Source organism: Pongo abelii, chromosome 1 (genome assembly GCF_028885655.2).
Source record: "Pongo abelii isolate AG06213 chromosome 1, NHGRI_mPonAbe1-v2.0_pri, whole genome shotgun sequence".
Lineage (NCBI taxonomy): Eukaryota > Metazoa > Chordata > Mammalia > Primates > Hominidae > Pongo > Pongo abelii.
The window spans coordinates 180,574,099-180,588,863 of record NC_071985.2 but is presented as its reverse complement, the minus strand read 5'-3'; the positions used below and the strand labels follow the sequence as shown (position 1 = coordinate 180,588,863).

The 14,765-nt window shown below is 47.4% G+C and overlaps 2 long non-coding RNA genes across 3 annotated transcripts; one reads left to right on the top strand and one right to left on the bottom strand.

Moving 5' to 3' along the window:
- The first annotated feature begins 599 nt into the window (after positions 1 to 599).
- LOC129059131 (uncharacterized) lies at positions 600 to 9,396 on the top strand. 2 transcript variants are annotated; one of them, XR_010138314.1, is made up of 3 exons: positions 600 to 1,091; positions 7,440 to 7,605; positions 8,592 to 9,396. It is a non-coding gene; the product is annotated as an uncharacterized LOC129059131 (long non-coding RNA). The 2 variants fall into 2 exon arrangements; XR_010138313.1 differs by lacking the exon at positions 600 to 1,091 and adding an exon at positions 2,991 to 3,123.
- On the bottom strand, positions 2,929 to 7,519 carry LOC129059134 (uncharacterized). The gene is made up of 3 exons (XR_008524864.1): positions 7,292 to 7,519; positions 3,730 to 3,804; positions 2,929 to 3,118 (listed from the first exon to the last, which is right to left on the bottom strand). It is a non-coding gene; the product is annotated as an uncharacterized LOC129059134 (long non-coding RNA).
- Positions 9,397 to 14,765: the final 5,369 nt, after the last annotated feature.

The window sequence follows — 14,765 nt, the reverse complement described above, 5'->3', positions numbered from 1 at the left end:
CATCAGAATCAGCTACGTGGAGGGCTTGTTAAAACACAGAATGCTGGCCCCCTACCCCAGTGTCTGACTCAGTAGGTCAGGAGTAAGTCCCCAGAATTTGCATTTCTAACAAATTCCAGGTGATGCTGATGATGCTGGTCTGAGACCACCCTTTGAGCACAACAGCCTCCGCAAGAACAAAGACAAGCTTTGAGGACTCCGAGCCAGAGAGGTCTGGGGGAGACTGCACACTGAGCAGGGCCCTGAAGACCTGGTAGAATTTCCCCAACAGTTGGAGAAAGGGAATGTACGTGCTGCTTTTGCTGACCTACACATCCTAGGCCTCATAAAGCTCCTCCCTGCCCCCCAACAGCTCCTCTCCTTTGAATTCAATCAAGGCTCAGAGCTGGCTGTCACTGGGGTTGGCTAGTCTGGGTCCTGCATTAGAAACAAACTGCCCACCCTGTGTGATAGGAGCCCCTCCCCCAGGGCAGCCGCAGTGGGAGGAAGCTGGGTGGGCTGATGCGCAGACAGAAATAGTCTGAGCTCACCGCTGCTCCCAAGCACACATCGACCGGCAATTATTTCTTGTAAATTGCTTTCCCGGTTATGTTCAGAACATGTGTGTGTGCCCGCCTGAGAACAAACACTCAGAGGGCACAGGGCGGAGGAGCTAGCTGGAGAGTGGGCTTCGGGTGGAGGGGAGTGAATCTTCAGCCCAGAATTAGAGAATGTTGAATCTTGGAACTTGGAAACGTTAGAACATTCCACTCCCCTTTACAGCTCTCCTGCTAGGTGTTTTTTCTCAGACGTTCACATTTGTTTGTCCATTCGACATTGATTGACAATGATTTTCTGCCAGAATCTTGGCTAAATGAGGTCCCGATCCCTATCTTCAAGAAGCTCATGGCTGCAGGCATTTACAGAAGATCCCTAATCCAGCCAAAGACTTTGGGAAGGCCTCCTGGAGTAAGCAGTAACTGGATTAAGTTTAAAGGACCCACTGACAGGTGAAAGGAGGTTTCTGGTACAAGATGAGGAACAGCATTTAAGGCAGAAGGAACAGCATACACAAAGACCTACGGCTAAGAGAGACCATATGGTTCTTTCAGGTAACAATAAGTAGTTCAGTTTGGGTAGACACAAGGTGGGAATGGTGAGAGATGAAGCTGGAAGGGTAGATGAGCCAAGTCCTGAACCTTTGCCATATTAAGGGGCTTGGTCTTCATCCCGAGGGCAAAAGGGAGCCACAGGAAAGGGTTTCAAGCATGGAAAGGAACTCGACAACACCTTTTGTGAGCACTTGCTCCTTGTTCTCTGTAACACTGAAGTGAAATTTGTCATTCAGGATCTCTGCCTTTAGGGCCCTTTGGTTGCAGATCCTTCAGAAGTCTAAAGGACAGTGATGGCTCATGTATCCACAAGAAATGACTTGGGCCCTAGACATCTGTCCTCCGGTCAGGGGGAGGCCATTCTACTGCCTGACTGACTCATGACACTGCTCCTCCTGGTCTGTGCCTGTTGGCTTAGGGGCCAGGGCACAAGGCAGCCAAAGCCAGGCTGCAGGCCACAACCCAGGAGAGCTCCATGCCTTGCTCAGTCCCAGAACCCTGGGTCCCACCTGGGAAGTCTCGTGTGTGGAATACTCACAAGGTGTGTGAGGGCTCCTTGCATACCTTCTCCATCCCTCACAGGATCAAGGCCACCCAGAGCAGATGACCCACTCTGAGAGAGTTAACTGAAGACACACTGTGGGCCCACCACTGTGACAAGCCCTTAGAATAGAATACGACCAGGCATGGTGGCTCACAGCTATAATCCCAGTACTTTGGGAGGCCAAGGAGGGCGGATAACCTGAGGTCAGGAGTTCCAGACCAGCCTGGTCAACATGGTGAAACCCCGTCTCTACTAAAAATACAAAAAATCAGCCAGGCATGGTGGCAGGCGCCTGTAATCCCAGCTACTTGGGAGGCTGAGGCAGGAGAATCGCTTGAACCCAGGAGGAGGAGGTTGCAGTGATCTGAGATTGCGCCACTGCACTCCAGCCTGGGTGACAGAGCAAGACTCCGTCTCAAAAAAAAAAAAAAAAAAAAAAAAATCCTGCAACCCCGCCCTTCAGACCTTACTTACTAGAGATGAAGAGTAGGTTTGACCCGTGAAACCCCTAGAGAACAGTCAGAGAGAGATCCCAAACAAATGCCAAGATGTGGGGTAAGGACCATTAGAGTTGCAAAGATTCTAAGGCAGGAAAAAAGAAACAGTCTGGAAGACTTCATGGAGGAAGCAGGGGTTGAACTTAACTTTGATGGACCATGGCAATACTTGAAGGGTCTCATCCAGGTAGAGGAAGCATTCTATCCTGTCAACTTTCTATTTTATTTTATTTTTTTTATTTATTTATTTATTTATTTATTTATTTATTTATTGAGAGAGTCTTGCTCTGTCACCCAGGCTGGAGTGCGATGTCTCAATCTCAGCTCACTGCAACCTCCACCTCCCGGGTTCAAGTGATTCTGCCTCAGCCTTGTGAGTAGCTGGGATTACAGGCCCCTGCCAATATGCCCGGCTAATTTTTTTTTTTTTTTTTAATAAAGATGGGGTTTTACCATGTTGGCCAGGCTGGTCTTGAACTCCGGACCTCAAGTGATCTGCCCACTTAGGCCTCCCAAAGTGCTGGGATTACAGGCGTCAGGTACCGCCCCCCACCCCCACCCCCGACTTTCTATTTTAAAGAGAGCACCCCTTAGGGCTCCAAGGGCTCTGGACAAGTAGATCTCTGTAGCCCCACCTTCAGCCATAGTCCGCTAACCAACAGACTATCTTTTGTGTGCCAGGTCTTGTCCTGGGCTCTAGGAACAAAGAAATGAATCAGTCATAATTCCTGCCCTCAGGGAATTCTCAGGCTACTGGAGGAAGACTGCTAGGTTAAATAGACAGTTAAATACAGTGTGGAAAGTGCTATGGTTTGTTTATTCAAGCACAGAGCAAAATCACTACTTGTCCAGCACAGAGGGCTGCTGTCGTGCAGCCAGCTTTATCTCCAAGGAGGCCTTTCTCCGGGAAGTAGGGAGCTTCATTGTGAAACCTTCATCTTCTAAACCTCCAGCTCCGGGTTCTCAGACCCCGCCTTCTCTCCTGGCTGCGGTAGGTTACCATGGAAGCCGTAAGCCCCTCGCAGCTCCCTGCGGTTCCACACCCCTCCCCCTTCGCCATCTCTCTTAGCTCTTTGTCCTGGGCCTGCAGATGTACCCCCGGGCTGATCAACTCCCGAACTTTCCCCAGGGTGAGAATTATTATCCCCATTTGAAATAGGGAAAAACTGAGACCCAGAGGCGTGAGGGATTTATCCCAGACCCCTCGCAGCCCGTTACTGGCAGAATCCCAAGCACAGGTTCCCTCCAAACACCTCCTCCGCCCTCCCCGCAACCGCCCCTCTGTGTGGCGTTCATTATGCGCTCCTATCCACCGAAGCTTATATTTGCGTTTTTTCTTCTTTCCATATCTTTGGTAGTTTAACTTTTTGTTCTAAGAAAATCAGAACATGTGGCCGGTCGCGGTGGCTCACGCCTGTAATCCCAGCACTTTGGGAGGCCGAGACGGGTGGATCACCTAAGGTCATGAGGTTCAGACCAGCCTGGCCAACGTGGTGAAACCCCGTCTCTACTAAATATACAAAAATTAGCCGGGCGTGGTGGCGTATGCCTGTGATCCCAGTTACTTGGGAAGCTGATGCAGGAGAATCGCTTGAACCTGGGAGGTGGAGGTTGCAGTGAGCTGAGACTGCATCATTGCATTCCAGCCTGGGCAACAAGAGCGAAACTGCGTCTAAAAAAAAAAGAAAGAAAAGAAAACCAGAACATGTGCTGACTAACCCTTGAAGTAACTTGAAGTTCAGTCTTTACATTAGTGACTTTAAATCTATTCTTGGATACGTTGTTTAAGTCCTTTGTGAACTGAAAATAGTGCTGGATGATAAAACTTGCCAAAAAGCTATCGCAGAATGTACCAACCCTGATTATGCTGATGCAACAATGATAGTCATATTTTTGAGCGTTGCAATATGCCAAAATGCATTCCGAAAAACCATACATGACCATGCAGAATTTACACAGCAGAGAATTTGAACACATTATACCAAACAGAAGTGTTTATATAACTACAGAAGACAAGGGTATCAAAACCTTGGCATATGGAAAATAGAATTTGTCCTGCAAGACCAGCCCATTTTATTTATTTAATTTTTTTATTTTATTTTTTTTTTGAGACAGAGTCTCACTCTGTCGCCCAGGCTGGAGTGCAGTGGCTCCATCTCCGCTCACTGCAAGCTCTGCCTCTCGGGTTCACGCCATTCTCCTGCGTCAGCCTCTCGAGTAGCTGGGACTACAGGCACCTGCCACCATGCCCAGCTAATTTTTTTTTTTTTTTTTTTTGAGACTGAGTTTTGCTCTTGTTGCCCAGGCTGGAGTGCACTGGTGCAATCTTGGCTCACCACAACCTCTGCCTCCTGGGTTCAAGCAATTCTCCTGCCTCAGCCTCCCGAGTAGCTGAGATGCACCACCATGCCCGGATAATTTTTTTGTATTTTTAGTAGAGACGAGGTTTCTCCATGTTGGTCAGGCTGGTCTCAAACTCCCGACCTCAGGTGATCCGCCCGCCTTGGCCTCCCAAAGTTGCTGGGATTACAAGCGTGAGCCACTGCTCTCGGCCCTAATTTTTTGTATTTTTTAGGAGAGACGGGGTTTCACTGTGTTGGCCAGGATGGTCTCCATCTCCTGACCTCGTGATCCACCTGCCTCAGCCTCCCAAGGTGCTGGGATTATAGGCATGAGCCACCGCACCCCGACTATTTTTATTCTAAGACAGGATCTTGCTCTGTCCCCAGTCTGGAGTGCAGTGGTGCAATCATGGCTCACTGCAGTCTTGACCTCCCTGGCATAAGTGATCCTCCTGCCTCAGCCTTCCGAGTAGTTGGGACTACAGGCACACACCACCACGCCTAGCTAATTTTTGTATTTTTAGTAGAGACGAGGTTTTGCCAGATTGCCCAGGCTGGTCTCAAACTCCCAGGCTCAAGCAATCCGCCAGCCAGCCCATTTTGATCTTCTGCACAATACTTAAGCTGAAGGTATAATACCACCCACCCCTATGCGATGTCTGTACAGATGTGAAAGGACTTTGGAAGTTGTGATGTGCTCGACAGATGTTATTTATTGTTATTAAATGAAAGTTGGGGAACGATCTCCTAGATTTCTTCCCAAGGGGCTCCAATTGTCAGATTGTTCAATTCTGAAATTTTCTATTGTTAACATATGTGGTGCTAAAGGTCTGTGATTCTGGAATCCTGAGCCTGATTCTAATCCTGTGAAACCAGAATCCTGTGAATCTGACATTCTGTAACTCTATCCAAGTGGGAGGTCAAGGTCTGAAGGCCAGGGCAGGGTGGGGACAGAGGTCAACAGGAGGATCCCAGGCCCCTAGGGAGGAGCAGTTGTCCCTGATGTCTTCTACCTGGGCTCACCCTTGGAGCTACAGCCTGATTATCATTCAGACTTATCATGAGCTCATCACCCTTCCTGCAGCCAGCCTTCCCTGGGGCCTCATTGTATGCATTATCCATATTCATTACACATTTTTCTTCCATTAAGTCGAATTAAGCCACTTTGCCAACACTGCAGGAACCAAAATCTCCCTCAATAAGTGTGGGCCCTATTGGGGCCCAGAGGAGGCCCTAAGTTAGGACAAATCTACCCATCCCCTCCTCCCTCCCATCCTACTTCTCAAGCACCATCCCCCTCACTTCCCTGTACCCCAGATCACATGGAAGCTGCAGAAGCACTCCTTTCTGCAAGTTCTGGTACATGGTGTTCCCTCCCTGATGTCCTCACAGGCAGCTGCTGACTCACCCCAGGTTGCTAATGCACCAGGTAGCCATGTATTCAGACGGAGCTGCTTCATAAAATGTAGCACCGTGTGCATGTGTGAGCTCACATGTGTGAACATGACCAGAGCACCGGCCCTGGGCTGTGGACTTGAGACCTGGATTCTAGGCCACCACTATTTACAGGGTTACCTTGAGCTAATGCCTTCCTCTCTGTCTCAAGAGAATATCCCAGCCCTTCTGGCCTCACCAGGTTGTTTGGATACTTACGAACAAATGTGTTAATAATACATTGTTCTACAATGTGTTGTGAAGTAAAGTGATATCTAAATGCAGTGTACCAGCTGGGAGCGGTGGCTCACGCCTGTAATCCTAACACTTTGGACGACTGAGACTGGGGGGATCACTTGAGGTCAGGAGTTCAAGACCAGCCTGGACAACATGATGAAACCGTGCCTCTACTAAAAGTACAAAAATTAGCTGGGCGTGGTGGCAGGCGCCTGTAGTCCCAGCTACTTGGGAGGCTGAGGCAGGAGAATCACTTGAACCCAGGAGGCGGAGGTTGCAGTGAGCCAAGATTGCACCCCTGCACTCCAGCCTGGGCAACAGAGTGAGATTCTGTCTCAAATTAATTAATTAATTAATTAAATGCAGTGTACCACCAAGATGTCCATGTCCAGCCCCATAGCACCACCTGCTGTGTGACCTTAGGCAGATCATTTTACTTCTCTGAACTTTTGTTTCTGTGCACACGTGCACACGTGTGTGTGTGTGTGTGTGTCTATAGTTTTTTGAGTGCTTACTATATGCTGAGCATTGTGTCTGGCATGTTACGGGGTTTACGCTGTACCAGTCAAGATTCTCAGTTGTAAACAAATTCTCAGAGGTAGTTGCCAGAAACTACCTCTGGCAAAATTAAGCAAAAAGAGGCTTTACTGGAAAGCTATTGGATGTCTCACTGAAATGACAGGGAGACCACAAAGCTAGATGAGAATCAAGGGCAGCTGGGCACGGCCAAAGTCCTGCCATGGGAACTATGTGTTTAGGACAGACTCTGCCTCTAGCCACACAGATACTTGCTTATCACCACTGCACTGCTAGGCTCTTGCCCCATTGCAGCCACCTGAAGTAATCTGACTGTCCTTGCCCCTCTGCTAACTGCCACCGGACTCAAAGCCCACGTAGGGCATTGACTTGGCCAATCACAAGCCCACAAGGGTCAGGAGGAGTTGCTGCCTCCTTCAGCTCCCACATAGCTTGGAATTCCTCCAAATAGGGAGTGTTTGGATGCTGGGCAGCCCAGAGTAATCAATGTTCACTATAGCCTTCACCAATTCTGAGTCTGGTAATATTACATTTTACAGGTGAAGAGACTGAGGCTCTGAAAGGTTTATATACTGGTCACCCAGCTAGTATGGGTACACGAACACCTACCTTGCAGGAATGGAAGAAGTAAATGGGCGTAGTTAGTTGGCACGAGTTCATTCCTCTTTTCCCTTCAGTAATAGCTCTTGCTGGGAATGTTTGCTCTACCATGGGGAAGTCTTTCAAAGATTTGTTCACATTCTCTATGACCCTGCAGGTGGTTCCTAACTTCCTGGCAACAACCACAATTGTAATTCATTCCAAGAGATTGCTGTGGAGACAGATCATCACCGTCACCATCACCACCACCACCATCATCCATCATTGTCATCGTCATCATTATGTTGCTTTTAGCTCACTGGAGCCTCATAGAACCCTGTGAGGTAGGTATTACCTCAGTTTACCAAATGAGAAAACTGGGGCTCAGAGGGGGTTTCATGGCTGTCCCAGACTTACAAAGCAAGTCAGAGCCAGAATCATATCTAAATCTTCTGTCTCCAGAATCCACTCTATCACATGGCCTCTATTTCAAAGAAGCAGGCCAAAAACAGGACATCCAGCATTTGACATAGACATGGGCCATCAAGGCAGGGAGATCCTAGCCCCTTTGCATCCTTTCTGCTTTTTCACTGATAGGAAAGTTGAGTTCTAGAGAGAAATGCCCTGCCCAACCTCACACAGTGCCATCGGTGAAGCCTCCATGGTTTGAATAAGTTCTCTTGCCACCCAGTTTAGTAAGCATTCCCCACACCATTATGGAGCTCATTTCAAAGCTGAAGTAACTGAGATGGTCACCCCGGGAGTAAATGGCCCACCCAGCTGTTGAGATGAGTACATAGCTAATGTGTGGGCCCAGAAGAAAGGGGATGGCAGCAGGGTGGCTGGGAGGTAGCAGGCTTTGCACGTCCAGAAAATTCTGTTCTCTCAAGATCAGGAAATGTCCCCACACTTTAAGATGCAGTTATCCTCTCCTGGTTGGAACTGATTGCAACATACTTCAATTTGTGGGTTATTGGAATAGCTGGGGAAAGTCTGAAGGTAATTAGACCTGGATAGACCAAACATGTGTGGCCCAAAGAACTGAACAGTCTATGATTAGCACCTTGATCTGAGGCCCACAGGTAGGTACTGGGAAATTTCCATGCACTTTGGCTTTTGATGCAGCCTTCCCATTTGAAAATGCCCCCCACCCTCCCTGACTCCTTCCAGCGTCAGTTTAGAGAGTATTCCTCTAGGAAATTGTTTTTGACTCCCAAGCTGAGTTGGGATCTACTCTGGTCTCCCACAGCTTCTCTGTGTCATAGCCCCAACCACAATGGATTGTCATTTTCTATGTGTCCATCTCCCCATTATGGACTGTTAATTCCAGGGCACGGACAGATCTGCCTCAGAGGAGGCCTCAGCAAGTGTCAGCCACACGAATGAGTGTGTGGAGCAAAGGAGTGAACGTCTAGGAGACCAGCCCTTACCCCAACTCCTCCCCATCCGCTCCTACTCTGGACTCCAATCTGTGCCCTACCCCAGCTCTTGGATTTGGCCTTTGGATCAGGTTCTTCTGGTAATGAAGCCTCGCCTTTCCCCCAACTAACTCTGATCTGGCCTCCCCTGCTCCTGACTAACCTCAAGGATCCTGAGTCTCCTTCAGCCTAACAGCTCCAGAAGCTGAACTCCAGCCCTAAGAGCCCCAGCTGCAGACAGGCCTCTGGCCAGGAGCTTAGTCAGGCTACACTGACTAAGCCACAGGGTTGGCATGCCCTCTGGGCAGCCCCTGAACCGGGCTCTGAAAACACAGGAATGGACAAGGTAGTCTACCCAAGTCCTGAGCCTGCAAGGTAGTTGAGACAGATCTCGAAGGAGAGTGGGCACAGTCAGAAAGGAAAAAGTGCCTCAGTGTAAAATAAAACTGACACAAGCCCATGTACCAGCAGCTAATTGTATCTTTTTTTTTTTTGAGATGGGGCTTCTCTTATTGCCCAGGCTGGTCTTGAACTTCTGAGCTCAAGTGATCCTCCTACCTTGGCCTCCCAAAGTGCTGGGATTACAGGCGTGAACCACCAATTGGATCTTTACTGGACCCTTACAGGGCACTGAGCTAGGGAATGTTGGCGATTCAGAGGCTGAATCAGATAGCAGCCCAACCCTGAGATACAACTGAGCTACAGGCAAGAGGATACTACCGGGCGCAGTGGCTCACACCTGTAATCCCAGCACTTTGGGAGGTCGAGGCGGGTGGATCATGTGAGGCCAGGAGTTCGAGAATAGCCTGGCCAACACGGTGAAACCCCGTCTCTATTAAAAATACAAAAATTAGCTGGGGTTGGTGGCACATGCCTGTAAACCTAGCTACTTGAGAGGCTGAGACACAAGAATCACTTGAACCTGGGAGGTGGAGGTTGCAGTGAGCTGTGATCACACCACTGCACCCCAGCCTGGGTGACAGCGAGACTCTGTCTCAAAAAAAAAAAAAAAGCAAGAGGATGCTAAGACATCTGGAAGGTGGTGTTCTATTGAAAAAAAAAACAAGGTAGGGACAAAAGTGAAGCCTAGAATGATACAAAAAGTGCAGAACATAGTGACTTACACAGCTACATTTGTGTAGGCCCAGTTACATCAACATTCTAGAATATCCTAATATTCTGACACACTAATGTTCCAGGACACCACATTCTGTCATGTTGTCATTCCATTCTGGGGAGCACTCCACCCCACCAACATTCCTCTCTCTGCCATTCCAATGTTCCATCCCACCAACATTCCTCCATGCCATCATTGCAACATTTTAAAATATCAGCACTATAAGTCAAACTTTCAAGCTTCCAACTAAAAGCATTTATTTGTTTCTTGGTTCACCTATACCAGAGGCTCTTAATATTTGGGGGGAACGCAGACTTCTTTGAGAAATTATTAAAATTTATGGCTCCGTCTCCCTAGAAAAATATGTTTATACACATAAATTTTACATATCATTCCATATATTCAGTGACTCATGGCAGAGTCCCTAGACTCTAAGAACTGTTTAATTTTACCCTGCCTTGATCCAGAAAGACATTTAAAATAAAATGAGATCGGCTGGGTGTGGTGGCTCACGCCTGTAATCCCAGCACTTTTGGAGGCCAAGGTGGGTGGATCACTCAAGGTCAGGAGTTCGAAACCAGCCTGGCCAACATGGGGAAACCCCATCTCTACTAAAAATACAACAAAAAAGATGTAGCTGGGTTTGGTGGTGTGCGCCTGTAATCCCAGCTACTCAGGAGGCTGAGGTGGAAGAATCACTTGAACCTGGGTGGTGGAGGTTGCGGTGAGCTGAGATCGTGCCGCTGCACTCCAGCCTAGGTGACAGAGCAAGACTTCATCTCAAAAATAAAATAAAATAATAAAATAAAACAAAACAAGATAATTAAATTTAAGACAGGGCAAGGTAAAATTGAAAGAGCAAAAAACAAGGTAGGGAAAAAGTGGAGCCTGGAATGATACAAAAAGTACAGAACATAGTGACCTACGCAGCTAAATTTGTGTCATACATACTTAGTTCTATGACTTCCAGCAGCCAAGGCAAAAAGGGAAACCTGTTCACTCACACAGTTCACAGTGTTCACAGGATAAAAACAAACCACTTACTCCTTAGAGGATATACAACTATTCTTGGTATGTAGACCAGACAAGAATTTCTCCTGAGAGCCTCATAAAGAATAATATAATAGACCATGGCGTCAACAGAGCCCTCACAATAGATACAGAGATGTATTTTGTGGTAGAGTGACCAACTTGTCCTGGTTTCCCTGGGACTTTCTTGGTTTTAACCCTGAAAGTCTCAATCCCAGGAAACTCTTTAGTTATGGGCGAATCGAGAAGGTTGGTCACCTTATCTATGAGTTACGATTCAGTCAAAACTTACTAGGGGCCGGTCGTGGTGACTCACACCTGTAATCCCAGCACTTTGGGAGGCCGAGGCAGGCAAATCACCTGAGGCCAGGAGTTCGAGACCAGCGTGACCAACATGGAGAAACCCCATCTCTACTAAAAATACAAAGTTAGCTGGGCATGGTGGCGCATGCCTGTAATCCCAGCTACTCAGGAGGCTGAGGCAGGAGAATCCCTTGAACCCGGGAGGCAAAGGTTGCGGTGAGCCAAGATGGTGCCATTGCACTCCAGCCTGGGCAACAAGAGTGAAACTTCATCTCAAAAAAAAAAAAAAATCATGTATAATCGGAATTATCCTTGGAAACCCCTTTTATCACTCCTAAAGTACAGAACCATCTCCCAATAGCATAGCCAAGTTTTCCTCTAGCAATGAAACAGATTGCTGTTTCTTCAGTGGATAACTGATAAAGAGATTGGCTTGCTTGGGGGCTTACACACTAGACCCACACTTAGTATGGCAACATGCACACACACTGAAGATTTTATGAGGCACCTGGGAACTGAGACCAATGAGGGGAACAGCAGATTTATCTCTTTCACGACACACTTGGGGCCTATGGTATGTGAGTAAAATAATATTTAATATAGTATTACTCTTTCTCTTTCCATCTCTAGTTTCTCCACAACAAGTATAATTGAGTTTTTGTAAATTAAAGAGAAATAGTACCTATCTCATAGGGTTGTGACAATTAAAAGACCTAGGTTTTTGTGTTTTGTTTTGTTTTATTTTTGAGATGGAGCTGTGCTCTGTCACCCAGGCTATTGTGCAGTGGTGCGATCTTGGCTCACTGCAACTTCTGCCTCCTGGGTTCAAATGATTCTCCTGCCTCAGCCGCTCGAATAGCTGGGACCACAGGCTCCCACCACCAAGCCCGGCTAATTTTTGTATTTTCATAGAGACAGGGTTTCACAATGTTGGCCAGGCTGGTCTCGAACTCCTGATCTCAGGTGGTATGCCTGCCTCGGCCTCCCAAAGTGCTGAGATTACAGGCGTGAGCCACCATGCCTGGCTAAAAGAGTTAATATTTATAAAGCACTCAAAACAGTTCCTGATCCAGGGTAAGCTCTCTGTCAGTGTTTGCTCTTACTGTATTTAATGTGGATATAGTGGTACTCCACTGTATTTTCTACAAAATCCTGCATATAATCCTTCATGGCAATTTGGGAAAAATGCATTCTGTGTCAGGGATGAGGTTTAGCGCACCAGCCCTTTGTAGTTGCAGATGCATGCAGGAGATATATATTTTATTTATATATATATATTTTTATTTATATATATATTTTATTTATATATGTATACATATATACGTATACGTATATATGTATATATACGTATATATACATATATATTTGAGATAGGGTCTCACTCTGTCCTTGCTCAGACTGGAGTGCAGATGGCTCACTGCAGGCTCGACCTCCTGCGCTCAGGTGATCCTCTCACCTTAGCCTTCCAAGTAGCTGGGACTACAGGCACGCACCACCACACCCAGCTAATTTTTGTATTTTTTGTAGAGACAGGGTTTTGCTATGTTGCCCAGGGTGGTCTCGAACTCCTGGCACACCGCAACCTCCGCCTGCCAGGTTCAAGTGATTCTCCTGCCTCAGCCTCCTGAGTAGCCAGGATTACAGGCGTCCACCACCACACCAGGCTAATTTTGTATTTTTAGTAGAGATGGGGTTTCTCCATGTTAGTCAGACTGGTCTCAAACTCCCGACCTCAGGTGATTCGCCTGCCTCGGCCTCCCAAAGTGCTGGGATTACAGGTGTGAGCCACCGTGCCTGGCCGGCTGGGATATTATTTAAACTCGTAGAGGAGCTGAAGGACTGCCTGCCTTCAGCCACTTCTCCCCCAGCAGGGGTCTTGAATCTGAGTTGGTAAGTGTGAGGAGTGGCAGTGAACATTCCCTGGTGAGGGCCTGGCCCCTTTCACTCCATGCTTTGGCTTAGAAAATCCCCAAACTCCATCTAGAGAGCAACAACTCAACAAGCACCCCCACATGGCATGTCCAGACTGCACTCCCTGTTCTCATGCAGTCGGCTCTGGCCTCTTGAGGCAGGAAGCCCTCGCTGGCTGGGATCTGTCTGGAGGCCTGGCATGAGTACTGAGCTGTGTGCCACAAAGTCTGCCACACAGACCAACCAACAAACCATTGAATTTGAAAGCACTTTGTACACTGTGAAGTGCTGTGCAGATGTGAGAGACGTGAGTTAGCATATAGTGCTGCTGAATTCAGAGTCCAGAGAGATGATGAGACTAGAACTTGGATAGTGCCTGCAGGGATGGAGAGAGAGCAAACAGGCAATTAATTCAGAAGGCCTAGAGTGGAACATACTTGATATTTGATTATGCTGCGGCCAACAATTGGTAAGAAATCCGAAGATGTCTAGGTCCCTGCATCCTCCTCCAGCCAGAACACACATTTCTTACAGGTTTAGAATCTCAGAGCTGAAAGAAATAATAATTAATTGATTAACTTAACAAAAACTCACCAGATGCCTGCCCTAGTGTAAGCACTAGGCATGACGATCATGAAGTCTGACCTAACTCCCATAGCGGAATCTCCTGCTCCACCACCCAATAGCTCTGGGATCAACAAGTCACTTACCTCTTCTAAGGCCCAGTTTACCTGTCTGTTAAATGGGAATAATGTAAAATAATAATAATACCTCCATCATAGGATTGTTCTGAGGATTAAATAATAACTAACTTATATATGGTACTTAGTATATGTCAGACACTGTTCTAGGTGTTTACATATGTAAATTCATTTAATCCTCACAAGAAAATTTTGAGATAGGGTCTCACTCTGTCACTCAAGAATGGAGTGCAGTGGCATGATCTTGGCTCACTACAGCCTCGACCTCCTGGGCTCAAGCAATCCTCCCATCTCAGCCTCCCACGTAGCTGGGACTATAGGCATGCAGCACCATCCCTGGCCAGTTTTCATATTTTTTGTAGAGATGGGATTTTGCCATATTGCCCAGGCTGGTCTCGAACTTCTGGCCTCAAGCGAGCCACCCGCCTAGGCTTCCCAAAGTGCTGAGATTACAGAGCCGCTGTGCCTGGCCATTCTTTGCAATAATTTAATCCTGTGAGAGAGACGTATTATTCTTATCCTCATTTTCCAGATGATGAAACTAAGACACAGAGAGGCCAAGTAACTTGCCCCAGCTCACACAGCTAATAAGCAGTAGAGCAATATGGCTCCAGAGACTATGTTCTTCTTGACCACTCTCAATATTTTCTTTTTTTTTTTTTTTTGAGACAGAGTCTTGCTCTGTTGCCCAGGCTAGAGTGCAGTGGCACCATCTCAGCTCACTGCAACCTCCGCCTCCTGGGTTCAAGTAATCCTCCTGCCTCAGCCTCTCGTCTACCTGAGATTACAGGCGTGTGCTACCACGCCCGGCTAATTTTTTGTATTTTTAGTAGAGACGGGGGTTTCACCACATTGGTTAGGCTGGTCTTGAACTACTGACCTCAGATGATCTGCCTGCCTTTGCCTCCCAAAGTGCTGGGATTACAGGTGGGAGCCACCGCGCCCAGCCTATCCTCCATATTTTCAATGAAGTGTTTAGCACAGCTCCTTGCACACAGTAAGCACTCAATGTCAGTTGCCAGTAA